The 10,985-nt window shown below is 39.8% G+C and overlaps 1 long non-coding RNA gene across 1 annotated transcript in view; it reads right to left on the bottom strand.

Moving 5' to 3' along the window:
- LOC120862210 overlaps nt 1–3,033 on the bottom strand; it is a 21,898-nt gene extending 18,865 nt beyond the window's left edge. The window contains exons 1-2 of the long non-coding RNA XR_005720714.1: nt 3,023–3,033; nt 1,254–1,262 (exon numbers count right to left, since the gene is read on the bottom strand). This is a non-coding gene — a long non-coding RNA (uncharacterized LOC120862210). The remainder of the gene's footprint in view (nt 1–1,253; nt 1,263–3,022) is intronic.
- Between the last annotated feature and the right edge of the window lie 7,952 nt (nt 3,034–10,985).

Here is a 10,985-nt window from a genome sequence, read left to right as displayed (position 1 = left end):
TAGTGAAAGTGAGTGAAAGTGAAGTCGCTCAGTCGTGTCCGACTCTTTGCGACCCCATGGACTGTAGCCTATCAGCCTTCTCCATCCATGGGATTTTCCAGGCAAGAGTGCTGGAGTGGATTGCCATTTCCTTCTCCAGGGGATCTTCCCGACCCAGGAATCGAACCCGGGTCTCACGTATTGCAGGCAGACGCTTTACCGTCTGAGCCACCAGGGAAGCCTTGCCCTTAAATGCAAGTAGTGACCCCTCCCTAGTCCTGTAAATAATCAAAACCAATTCAACATGCTCCTAGCTCTCAACAGGGAGAGCTGCCCAGTCCAGACAAGAGCCACAGCTTCAATTCTTCCACCTCTTCATTACCGTTTCCACTTCACTTTTTTTTTCTAAATTTTATGTTATTGAAGTATAGTTGGCTTACAATGTTGTGCTAGTTTCAAGAGTACAACAAAATGATTCAGTTACATAGATAGATAGATATTCTTCGTCCGATTCTTTACCCATATAAGTGTTTTTACAGAATATTGAGTGGAGTTCCCTGTACTGTACCGTAGTCCTTGTTGGTTATCTATTTTATATATGGTAGTGTGTGTATGTAAATCTAAGCTCCGAATTTATCCCCCTGCTACATTTCCCTTTTCACTTCACTTCTGTAACATATTTGTAAGGTTTACCTCTGCTTTAAGACAATAAATATTAATTACCTAGAATTCCTCCACTTTTAAAAGGCTAACTTTGAATAGGTTAGCTTTTTATCTTAACCTCCTCAGCTTCTACATAGCCCTTCTATTCAGTTCTCTCTACAGCTGCAATTGTATGGCAAGGGCTCTCTTCTGTAACACCAATGTTTCTCCTTCTTCCCATTAACTACTTTCTAAGTCACCTAGAATCCATTATCCATTCAGCCATTTTATCACCACTAGCTCCACTGTCCTTTCAAGCCATATTGCAAAAATTTCAGCTCTCAATCTACACAGCATAATAAACTAGCCCCTAGCTGTGTGTGGTTATTTAAATCTTAAATTTTAAGTAGTTAAAGTAAAGATATGAAAAATGTACCTCCTCTGTCAATATAGCTACATTTCAAGTACCAAATGCCACATGTGGCTGGTGGCTGCTGTATTAGGGCACAGAAAAGAACATTTTCATCTTTACCGGAAGTCCTGTTAGACTCCCCTAGGCTGAATGTTTTATACCTAGACTACTGAACCCTACAGAAGAGAACCATAAAACCATGCAGCTGATGGCCTTGTACATTTCTGTGCTCCAAACTTACCTGCATTGTGGGTGTTGCCCATTGAAATAAATATGCTAGCTACTCTCCAATCCTCTATTTCCAACACTCTCCACCTTTTGCTTAACAGAAGCCTGTTGTACCAAACCTGCTCTCACTGTTCCTGCCAGCAAACCTGCAAATTCATTCACTCATATTTTCCTTTGTTCCTTCCCTGCTTTTTTGGTAGAATGTGTATCCCTCCTCCTCCTTGAAGTCGGGTCTTCAACCTCTGCTGAGCATCACAACAGGGACTTTCCCCCACTAATATCTTTCTTTCTGGACATTTTCAACCTTTCTGCTTTAAAGGGTCCATTTAATATGTTGAGATCTCTCCCTTTGGGAGAGGTGATAACAGCAAAGCCTTTTTAATTCCATAATATATTGCTAGTTCTTCAACAATCTTTTAAAATAACATCCTACATTTTCTTTGTAGTCTTACTTCCCACTCATTCACTAATATCCTACAATTTGCCTTCTACATCATTATTCCCAGAAACTGGCCCCTCCACGGTGACTAATGACCTCCTGGCTGGTCCTCAATGGATACTTCTCAGTCTGTACCCTATTAAATATCTCTGTAGCATTTGAGATACTGATACTCCTATTTAAGAACACTCTTCTCTGGGACTTCTCTGGTGGTCCAGTGGCTAAGAATCTGCCTGTAATGCAAGGGATGCAGGTCCAGTCCCTTGTTGTGGAACTAAGATCCCACATGTTACAGAGCAACTAAATCTGCACGCCACAACTACAGCGTCCATGCACTGCAGCCAATGGATCCTGCAGGCTCAACTAAGACCCGGCGCAGCTAAACAAACAGATATTTCAAAAAACAACACTCTTTCCAGATTTTGTCTCTAGTGACACATCTTCTTGGTTGTCCCCTTGGTCCCTCTGGTTATTTAGATAGTTCTGCTTCCTTAACCATATATGCTGATATTCTCAGCAATTCCTTCTGAGCCATCATAGCCTGTATTTATTTGTGGGAGGGGGGTATTTATTTATCTTTGGACTGATATCTCTATATTTTTATAATGTCTTATATTGCAACTTATCAAGATAGAGGCCTGACCATTTATTTTCTGTTTTCCTTGCTACTGCAGTGAGGCATGTCAGTTAGGTGAGGTTTCGTCTATCAGAGACACTTTTAAGGTGCTAGAATCGTAAATTCAGCAAAGATGAGGAAGCAGGTGTGTAGGGCATTAACCTCCTGATGAGGAATCTAGCTCTGTGCCAACTGGAGTGGCAAAATTCTGGTGTTTATTTTGGTGTTTATTGTCTGTGTGAACCACGAGTCATAGTGGAGTGGCAGAATCTATGTGAACTTCATTATTTCCCTAGAAATCCCTCACTATAGTCTTTAGTGCTGTTCCCATCTATTTCCAAGCCTGGATCTCTGAATTAGATTCTCTAAAACACACTAGAAATTTCTAAAATAAATTTCTTTCCTGCTTAAACACAGATTATGTTTCTATAACAACTAGACTGTGATCAACACAGCCTTGATTTTCTTTCTTCCTTCCTTCTCTCCCTTTCTTTGTTTTTCATTCTGTGTACATTTCTTAAGTGATCTGATTCACTCCCATAACTGCAATTATTATTTTTATTCTAAAGATACCTGAATCATATGACCCACTCAGGCTTGTTTCTTAAGCTTTATATCTATACGTAAAGTGTACTATTCTGCTTATATTTATTCTTTCAGGAAGTTAGAACTATTATGCTCCCAATTTGCCACGATCAGATAAAACTTCTGGAAACTCAAAGATGAGTTAAATCAGAACTAGTCTTTAGTCTTGAAACCTGAAGCTTGGTAGATCAGGAGATGTGATTGTAATTGCATAAACATGTGGAAAAGGGCAACTTTGACAACTACAGGAAAAGAGGGGTGTAGTGCTATGGGGACCTGTGAAAGTGTTTGATCTAAATAAGTTAGGAAGAGCTTTTTTCATAAGGAACTGGTTTGTAAAGCTATGGTCAACAGAATGAGAAAGAGCTGAAACAGCTACTGAATAGAATTTTTGGTGAAACAAAGCACGATGTTCAGAGCCTATTGAAGGAGAATGAGGAGGCCATTGCTGCACTAAGAGAAGCCAGTGTTTGTTAGAGTGGAGGAGAAAGGGGAAGGAGTAGAGAAAGATGATACCCAACACTAGACAGGCAGAAATGAGGTCATTCAGGGATTTGTAGAGTAATTCAGGGATTTGGTCTCAACCTTGATAACAACGAGAAGCTATTGAAAGGTTTTAAATAGTAGAAATATGATGGGAGGTGACAAGATCAGATTTATGTACTAAAAACTCACTCTTGCTTCAGAGTAGAGAAGAGATTGCAGTAAAGGGAGAATGAAATCAGGTACACTAGTTCAGAGCCTTTTGCAGTTATCCAAATAAAAGAAGACGGATTCCCAGTGGCTCAGCAGTAAATGAAAAATCTTCCTGCAATTCAGGAAAAGCAGGTTTGATCCCTGAGTCAGGAAGATCCCCTGGAGAAGCAAACAGCAGCTAGTTCCATAGACATAGGAGGCTGGCAGGCTACACTCCATGGGATTGCAAAGAATTGGATACGACTGAGTGAGTGACTGAAAGTGAAAGTTGCTCAGTAGTGTCTAACTCTTTGTGACCCCATCCACCATACAGTCCATGGAATTCTCCAGGCCAGAATACTGGAGTGGGTAGCCTTTCCCTTCTCCAGGAGATCTTCCCAACCCAGGGATAGAACCCAAGTCTCTCGCATTTCAGGCGGATTCTTCACCAGCTGAGTCACAAGGGAAGACCAAGAATACTGGAGTCTGTAGCCTATCCCTTCGCCAGCAGCTCTTCCAGACTCAGGAATCAAACTGGGGTCTCCTGAATTGCAGATGGATTCTTTACCAACTGAGGTATCAGGGAAGCACTGAGTGTCTAAACAACAACAAATAAGAGACAATATTGTTTAAGGAGGGTTGGTGGGCATGAAAAGAGCTGAACAGTTTCAAGAGGATTTAAAAAGGAATTTACATGTTGAGCTTTGTAATCATTTGGATATGGAGAGTAAGGCAAATAACACATGCATGACTGTTAGTGCCTTTCACTGAGATGGAGAACTCTGAGGTGAGGGTCAGGAAAGCCATAGAGGCATCTCACATTTACTAGGTCTAAAAGGAACATCTTGCCTTCTGCCGGAGCCTAGCCTTGTTTACCTAGATCATTCTCTCCATTGCTTAGTCCATCTGCATATCATACCATCTCCTTCCTCAACAGCCAATCTAGCATTAACTATTTTTCAGTCTACCTATCAAATGTCCCTGGTGGCTCAGACGGTAAAAGCACTTGTCTCCAATGCGGGAGACCCGGGTTCAATCCCTGGGTCGGGAAGATCCCCTGGAGAAGGAAATGGCAACCCACTCCAATATTCTTGCTTGGAAAATCCCATGGACGTAGGAGCCTTGTAGGCTACAGTTCGTGGGGTCACAAAGAGTCGAACACAACTGAGCAATTTCACTTCACCAAATGTCCCATTCCTAGGTGAGACACCATCAATTTACTAGAATAGTCTAGTCTCCACTCTTCTCACAGCTTCTGATGTTGTTCCTATTCAATCTGTGTTCCACACTTTAGCCCAAGAAATCACGTAAAACATCAAAACTAATTATAATCTGTCCTATTGAAATGAGGAACCAATGATGGCGGGGGGGCCCCCCCCCCGGAATAGGCTGCCATGCTGCAGTCCATGGAGCCACAAAGAATTGGATATGACTTAGCAACTGATCAACTTACTGAAATCCTTTTTTATCATTGGCTCCTCATTGCTTATATGATACTAGTCAATCATCTAACTCACCTACGAATCCCCGCACGATTTGAGCCTCATCTCTCACCACTTTCCACACCCATCTTTTTCTCAAGGATACAGATACAGCACATGTCTTTTGATTTCAAGAATGTATGAGACTCCTGCATCCCTATGTGTGTTATTTCCTTCATCTAGAATATTCTCATTGTATATTACTCCACTCCATCCCAGCTCTGCTGGCCTACCCCTGCTTTGGCATCACTTCTCCTCTGCTATTTGTCAGGTTATCCTTTTCTGAGGTCTTCTGGAAAGTGTTAAGTTTTCATGAGATCAGTGTTGTATTTTTTCAGCAGCATATTTTAATTGCCTATTTACATTTTTGTCTTCCCTCTCAATTTTGAATTCTTTGACAGCAAGGATAGCTATCACTGCATAGTCAGTATCTTGCAGTGCTTGAAATATACTTGCCCATAAATTGATAACATTTAATTGATTAAAATTAAATTAGCTACTCATCCCTAACCTCATGGCCTCGACCTAAACTTACAAAACAGAGACATGCATATAGATAGAAAATTTATTTGTGCATTCTTGTGTCTAGTATCTAATGATTTTAAATGTCCAGGACCTTATCCATTGATGATACAAATGTCTGAACAAATGAAATTAGCAATGCTATTTTTCAACAAAGATAAACTAATTCACATGATAAAGTCATATATTTAATTATAGAATTTATAATTGAAGCATTTTGCTATGCTCTTTAATGATTCACAAGTTTTCCTTAAAGAAGGTTAAAAGATCTATGTAATATTATTTCAATTCAGATGCAGAATCCTCATCTCCTTAACTAAGGAAAGATAATGTGTTGCATGACCTTTTTAAGTTTTTCTCTGACTTTGCAGTCATCTAAGCATATTTCACAGCTATTTGATGCCACCTACTGGTAAGAGGTGATATTTTTCCTGAAAAGAAAAAGATTGAAATTAAAATAGGTCTATCAGTTCATGAGAAATAGATGGGGAAACAGTGGAAACAGTGTCAGACTTTATTTTGGGGGGCTCCAAAATCACTGCAGATGGTGACTGCAGCCATGAAATTAAAAGACGCTTACTCCTTGGAAGGAAAGTTATGACCAACCTAGATAGCATATTCAAAATCAGAGACATTACTTTGCCAACAAAGACCGTCTAGTCAAGGCTATGGTTTTTCCTGTGGTCATGTATGGATGTGAGAGTTGGACTGTGAAGAAGGCTGAGCGCCGAAGAATTGATGCCTTTGAACTGCGGTGTTGGAGAAGACTCTTGAGAGTCCCTTGGACTGCAAGGAGATCCAACCAGTCCATTCTGAAGGAGATCAACCCTGGGATTTCTTTGGAAGGAATGATCCTAAAGCTGAAACTCCAGTACTTTGGCCACCTCATGCGAAGGGTTGACTCATTGGAAAAGACTCTGATGGTGGGAGGGATTGAGGGCAGGAGGAGAAGGGGATGACAGAGGATGAGATGGCTGGATGGCATCACCGACTCGATGGACATGAGTCTGAGTGAACTCCGGGAGATGGTGATGGACAGGGAGGCCTGGCGTGCTGCGATTCATGGGGTCGCAAAGAGTTGGACACGACTGAGCGACTGAACTGAACTGAACTGATTCAGACTGATTGTCCCTTTTCAAATCTATAAGGTAGAGAGGGGATTGACTCTCTCTTGGTTATGTGTGTGCGAGTGAGTATGTGTATGTGTGTGTGAGTAAGTGAATGTGTGTGAGAGAGAGAAAAGAAGAAAGACGAGGAGGATGTGGGGAGGAGGGGTGGAGAAGAAAGACAAGAGGAGAGGAGGAGGTAGAATGATCCTCTGAGGTTGCCCCCGGTCCATACGAGGACTTTTTCCTACACACAAAATTCAAATATTTCCTTTTGGAATGCTCAGAGAATACTTAACCTAGAAAGAAATCTTTGAATTTCCTTCAGTTCAGTTCAGTTCAGTTTAGTCGCTCAGTCGTGTCCAACTCTTCGCGACCCCATGAATCGCAGCACGCCAGGCCTCCCTGTCCATCACCATCTCCCGGAGTTCACTCAGACTCACGTCCATCTAGACAGGGATGCCATCCAGCCATCTCATCCTCGGTCGTCCCCTTCTCCTCCTGCCCTCAATCCCTCCCACCATCAGAGTCTTTTCCAATGAGTCAACTCTTCGCATGAGGTGGCCAAAGTACTGGAGTTTCAGCTTTAGCATCATTCCTTCCAAAGAAATCCCAGGGTTGATCTCCTTCAGAATGGACTGGTTGGATCTCCTTGCAGTCCAAGGGACTCTCAAGAGTCTTCTCCAACACCGCAGTTCAAAAGCATCAATTCTTCGGTGCTCAGCCTTCTTCACAGTCCAACTCTCACATCCATACATGACCACAGGAAAAACCATAGCCTTGACTAGAGGGACCTTAGTCAGCAAAGTAATGTCTCTGCTTTTGAATATACTATCTAGGTTGGTCATAACTTTCCTTCCAAGGAGTAAACGTCTTTTAATTTCATGGCTGCAATCACCATCTGCAGTGATTTTGGAGCCCCCCAAAATAAAGTCTGACACTGTTTCCACTGTTTCCCCATCTATTTCCCATGAAATGATGGGACTGGATGCCATGATCTTCGTTTTCTGAATGTTGAGCTTTTAAGCCAACTTTTTCGCTCTCCTCTTTCACTTTCATCAAGAGGCTTTTTAACTCCTCTTCACTGAATGTCCTTAACACTTGGACTATGTTTCACAAAGGTGTTCAGATTTATAATAAATCTTGAAGTCTAGTTTTCCTTTTAGTTCTCAATGTTACTTCTCTGCTGCTTGCTTTAAAAATCCTTATAGATTTTAGCTCTGCTTACTGGAATCAATGAGAACATAACTTTTAACATCATTATAAATTTAAAACAATATCAGCGAATATTTTTTCTTTGAATGTTTAATAGATATCCCCTGTAAAATAATTAAATCTGATATTTGTTTTTTGTAAAGTCTTAAATTGTTTATTAAACTTATTTAATGGCTATAGCATTATGTAAATGCTTTTTAAATTTCTTTACATTGTAATAATATAGTATTTAATAATCATTAAAGAAATTAATTAAAACTTAATGCTTTGATATTTTTCTTGGTACTTATTGATTAAAATTATATTTGAAAATTATATTTTCAAAACTGTCTCAATTTAGTCTATTTTAAAATCTATTGGCAAAGAAGATATTCATAGATATCTTAACTCTTCATAAATCACTTGTTCTCATTTTCAGTACTGTTTGTATGTGTGATATTTTTCTTAGTTTATTTTGCTTGTCTTCCTCAATTTTAATCTGTATCTCAAAGACAAAATTAAAAAACTTTTTCTTTTCCCTAAGAGTTCTTCCATTTTCTTTTGTTTGTAATAATGAGTTTTATACATTTTGAGCTTATTCTGACATATTAGTCTTTTTTTCCCCTAACTTTTAAGTTAAATTCTTATTTTATTGCTCACTTCGCTAGTCTTTTAATTTTAGAACCTTTTAAAATGTATTTATTTATTTGTTTGTTTTTGGCTGTGCTGGGTCCTTGTTGCTGCACAGGCTTGTCTCTAGTTGAGGAGAATGGGGGCTACTCTCTAGTTGAGGTGTGCAGGCTTCTCATTGCGATGGCTTTTGCTGTGGAGCACAGGCTCCAGGGCACATGGGTTTCTTAGTTAAACAGCACATGGGCTCAAGAGTTGCGGCTTCCTTGCTCCAGATGACAGGCTCAATAATTGTGGTTTACGGGCTTATCTGCTTTGAGGCATGTGGGATCTTCCTGGACCAGGAATTGAACCTGCATTAACAGGTGGTTTCTTTGCTTTTGGGCCAGCAGGGAAGCCCTAGAAGAGTTTTATATTTACAGAAAGATTGTGAAGAGAGTTCCCATATACCCCAAATCTAATTTTTTCTGATATCTTTGTTAGGGAAACTAAAATAGAGGCAGTCTTGTTCAGTCTTCAGAGGCAAGAAAGCAAAATAGGCCTCTGATCTGATTCTGATCTATCTGAACACGTCCCTGTTGACTTGCTAGCTTCCTGCCGGCTTGTGAGTGCATAGGTTTTTACCAGGGAGCTGAGTGGTATTTTAGATAAGACAGAGAATGACTCTTGGAATTTTCTTCGGCCCCTGAGGGTTAGCTCTGGAAGTTCTCTTATCTCACAAGATGAATCGTAAAAATGTTAAAGTAAAACCAGAACTGCATTTTTGCACTCAAACTGATGATGTTATCAGTTTGTGGCCTGGATTTAAAAAGCACGAGCCCCTGACACTGCAATTTGAAGTCTCACCTGTGGAGGGGAAGCACTGTTTGGGACTCTTTCCTGATTGGAACTCCAGACTGCTCTCAATATTGGTCAGCCCAATTTGGTGATGTATGTACTTCTACCTTTCTCTATTTCTATTTTTCCTTTCTTCTAATGATTGTATATTGAAATTAAGTTAAATAATCCTCTATGACATATTGAAATTTTTTATAGTGTTTAACAGGCAGTTTTGTTGGTTAACGAATCTTTTGAACCTAAAACAAAAGTAAAACTTTTGGCAAAACAATCTTATATTACCAGAGTGCATTTGTTACAGCGACTGAACCAGTATTAATACATTGTTGTCATTAGGTCACTAAGTCGTATCGGACTCTTTGTGGCCTCATAAACCACAGTAACACAGGCTTCCCAGTCCTTCACTGTCTCCTAGAGTTTGCTTAAACTCATGTCCATTCAGTTGCTGATATATGCACTTTAGTTAATATTAATATACTGATTTTTACTCCCTTGATGGTAGTGGTTTAGTTGCTAAGTCATGTCTGACTCTTTTGTGATCCAATGGACTCTAGCCCACCAGGCTCCTCTGTCCATTGATTTTTCCAGGCGAGAATACTGGAATGAGTTGTCATTTCCTTTTCTTTCTGACTCAGGGATCAAATTAATGTCTCCTGTATTGCGGGTGGATTCCTTACCACTGAGCCACCAGGGAAGCTCTATTCTCTTAGTTTTTGACTTAATACCTTTTTCTGTTCCAGTTAGTTCTTATGTCTCCTAGGCTCCTCTCAACTGTGACAGTTTTTCTTATTTTTGATGATCTTGATAATTTCGAGGAACAATTGTCAGATATTCTGTAGAATGTCTCTGAATTAGGACCTGCCTGATAGCTTTTCTCAGTATTATACTGGAGTCATGAGTGTGGGGGAGGAAGAATACAAAGATGAGGTGCCAGTTTCACTTCAACATATTAAGACGATGTTGATGTTAATTCTGATCAATATGACATGTGCTGTGGTTCTCACCCCCTCCTGAGTTTCTGATAGGAAGACTGGGGTGGACTAACAGACTTCCATGCAATGCTGATGGTACTGATCTGCGAACCACAGTTTGACAAACACTGTTGTAAAAGAAGAAAATGTAACCTGTGAATAGTGACTGGCCTATGGGAGATGGTGAATTTTACTCTAAGTACAGTATGCCTTAATAAGTCTGACTTACACAAAACAAAGAAGATTTTAACATATTACAAAAAAAAAAAAAAAGAATTAGCATGGGTTCTGGGACACTCATTCTGGTTCTCCCACCTCTTAAGTGAAGAATGTTGGGTACATTCCTTACCACTTCTGTGTCTCTGTGTCCTTATATGCAAAATGTAGGTGATAATGCTGTTGTTTCATAGTTTTCTGAAAATTACAATTTGACAAATGGTAGCATTTGATTCATGCTAAACATGAATATAATAACTCTGTGGTATTCTTTTATTAAAAGGAAAAACTATTAGGTGAGTATGATTTCTTGGTAGGCATCCAAAAGAGAGTAAATTGGATTTTTTTTCCAAGGACAACTGGGGTTAGTGAATTGATATGCCAGGTTATTAACAGTGATTCTATGGTTAACAGAATGTGATGTGGAAAAATATAAATGAGTTTCTATTTAT

The sequence above is a fragment of the Oryx dammah genome, unplaced genomic scaffold (genome assembly GCF_014754425.2).
Source record: "Oryx dammah isolate SB20612 unplaced genomic scaffold, SCBI_Odam_1.1 HiC_scaffold_3, whole genome shotgun sequence".
Classification (NCBI taxonomy): domain Eukaryota; kingdom Metazoa; phylum Chordata; class Mammalia; order Artiodactyla; family Bovidae; genus Oryx; species Oryx dammah.
The sequence above is the reverse complement of the archived record's forward strand: the minus strand, read 5'-3'. Positions and strand labels throughout refer to the sequence as shown.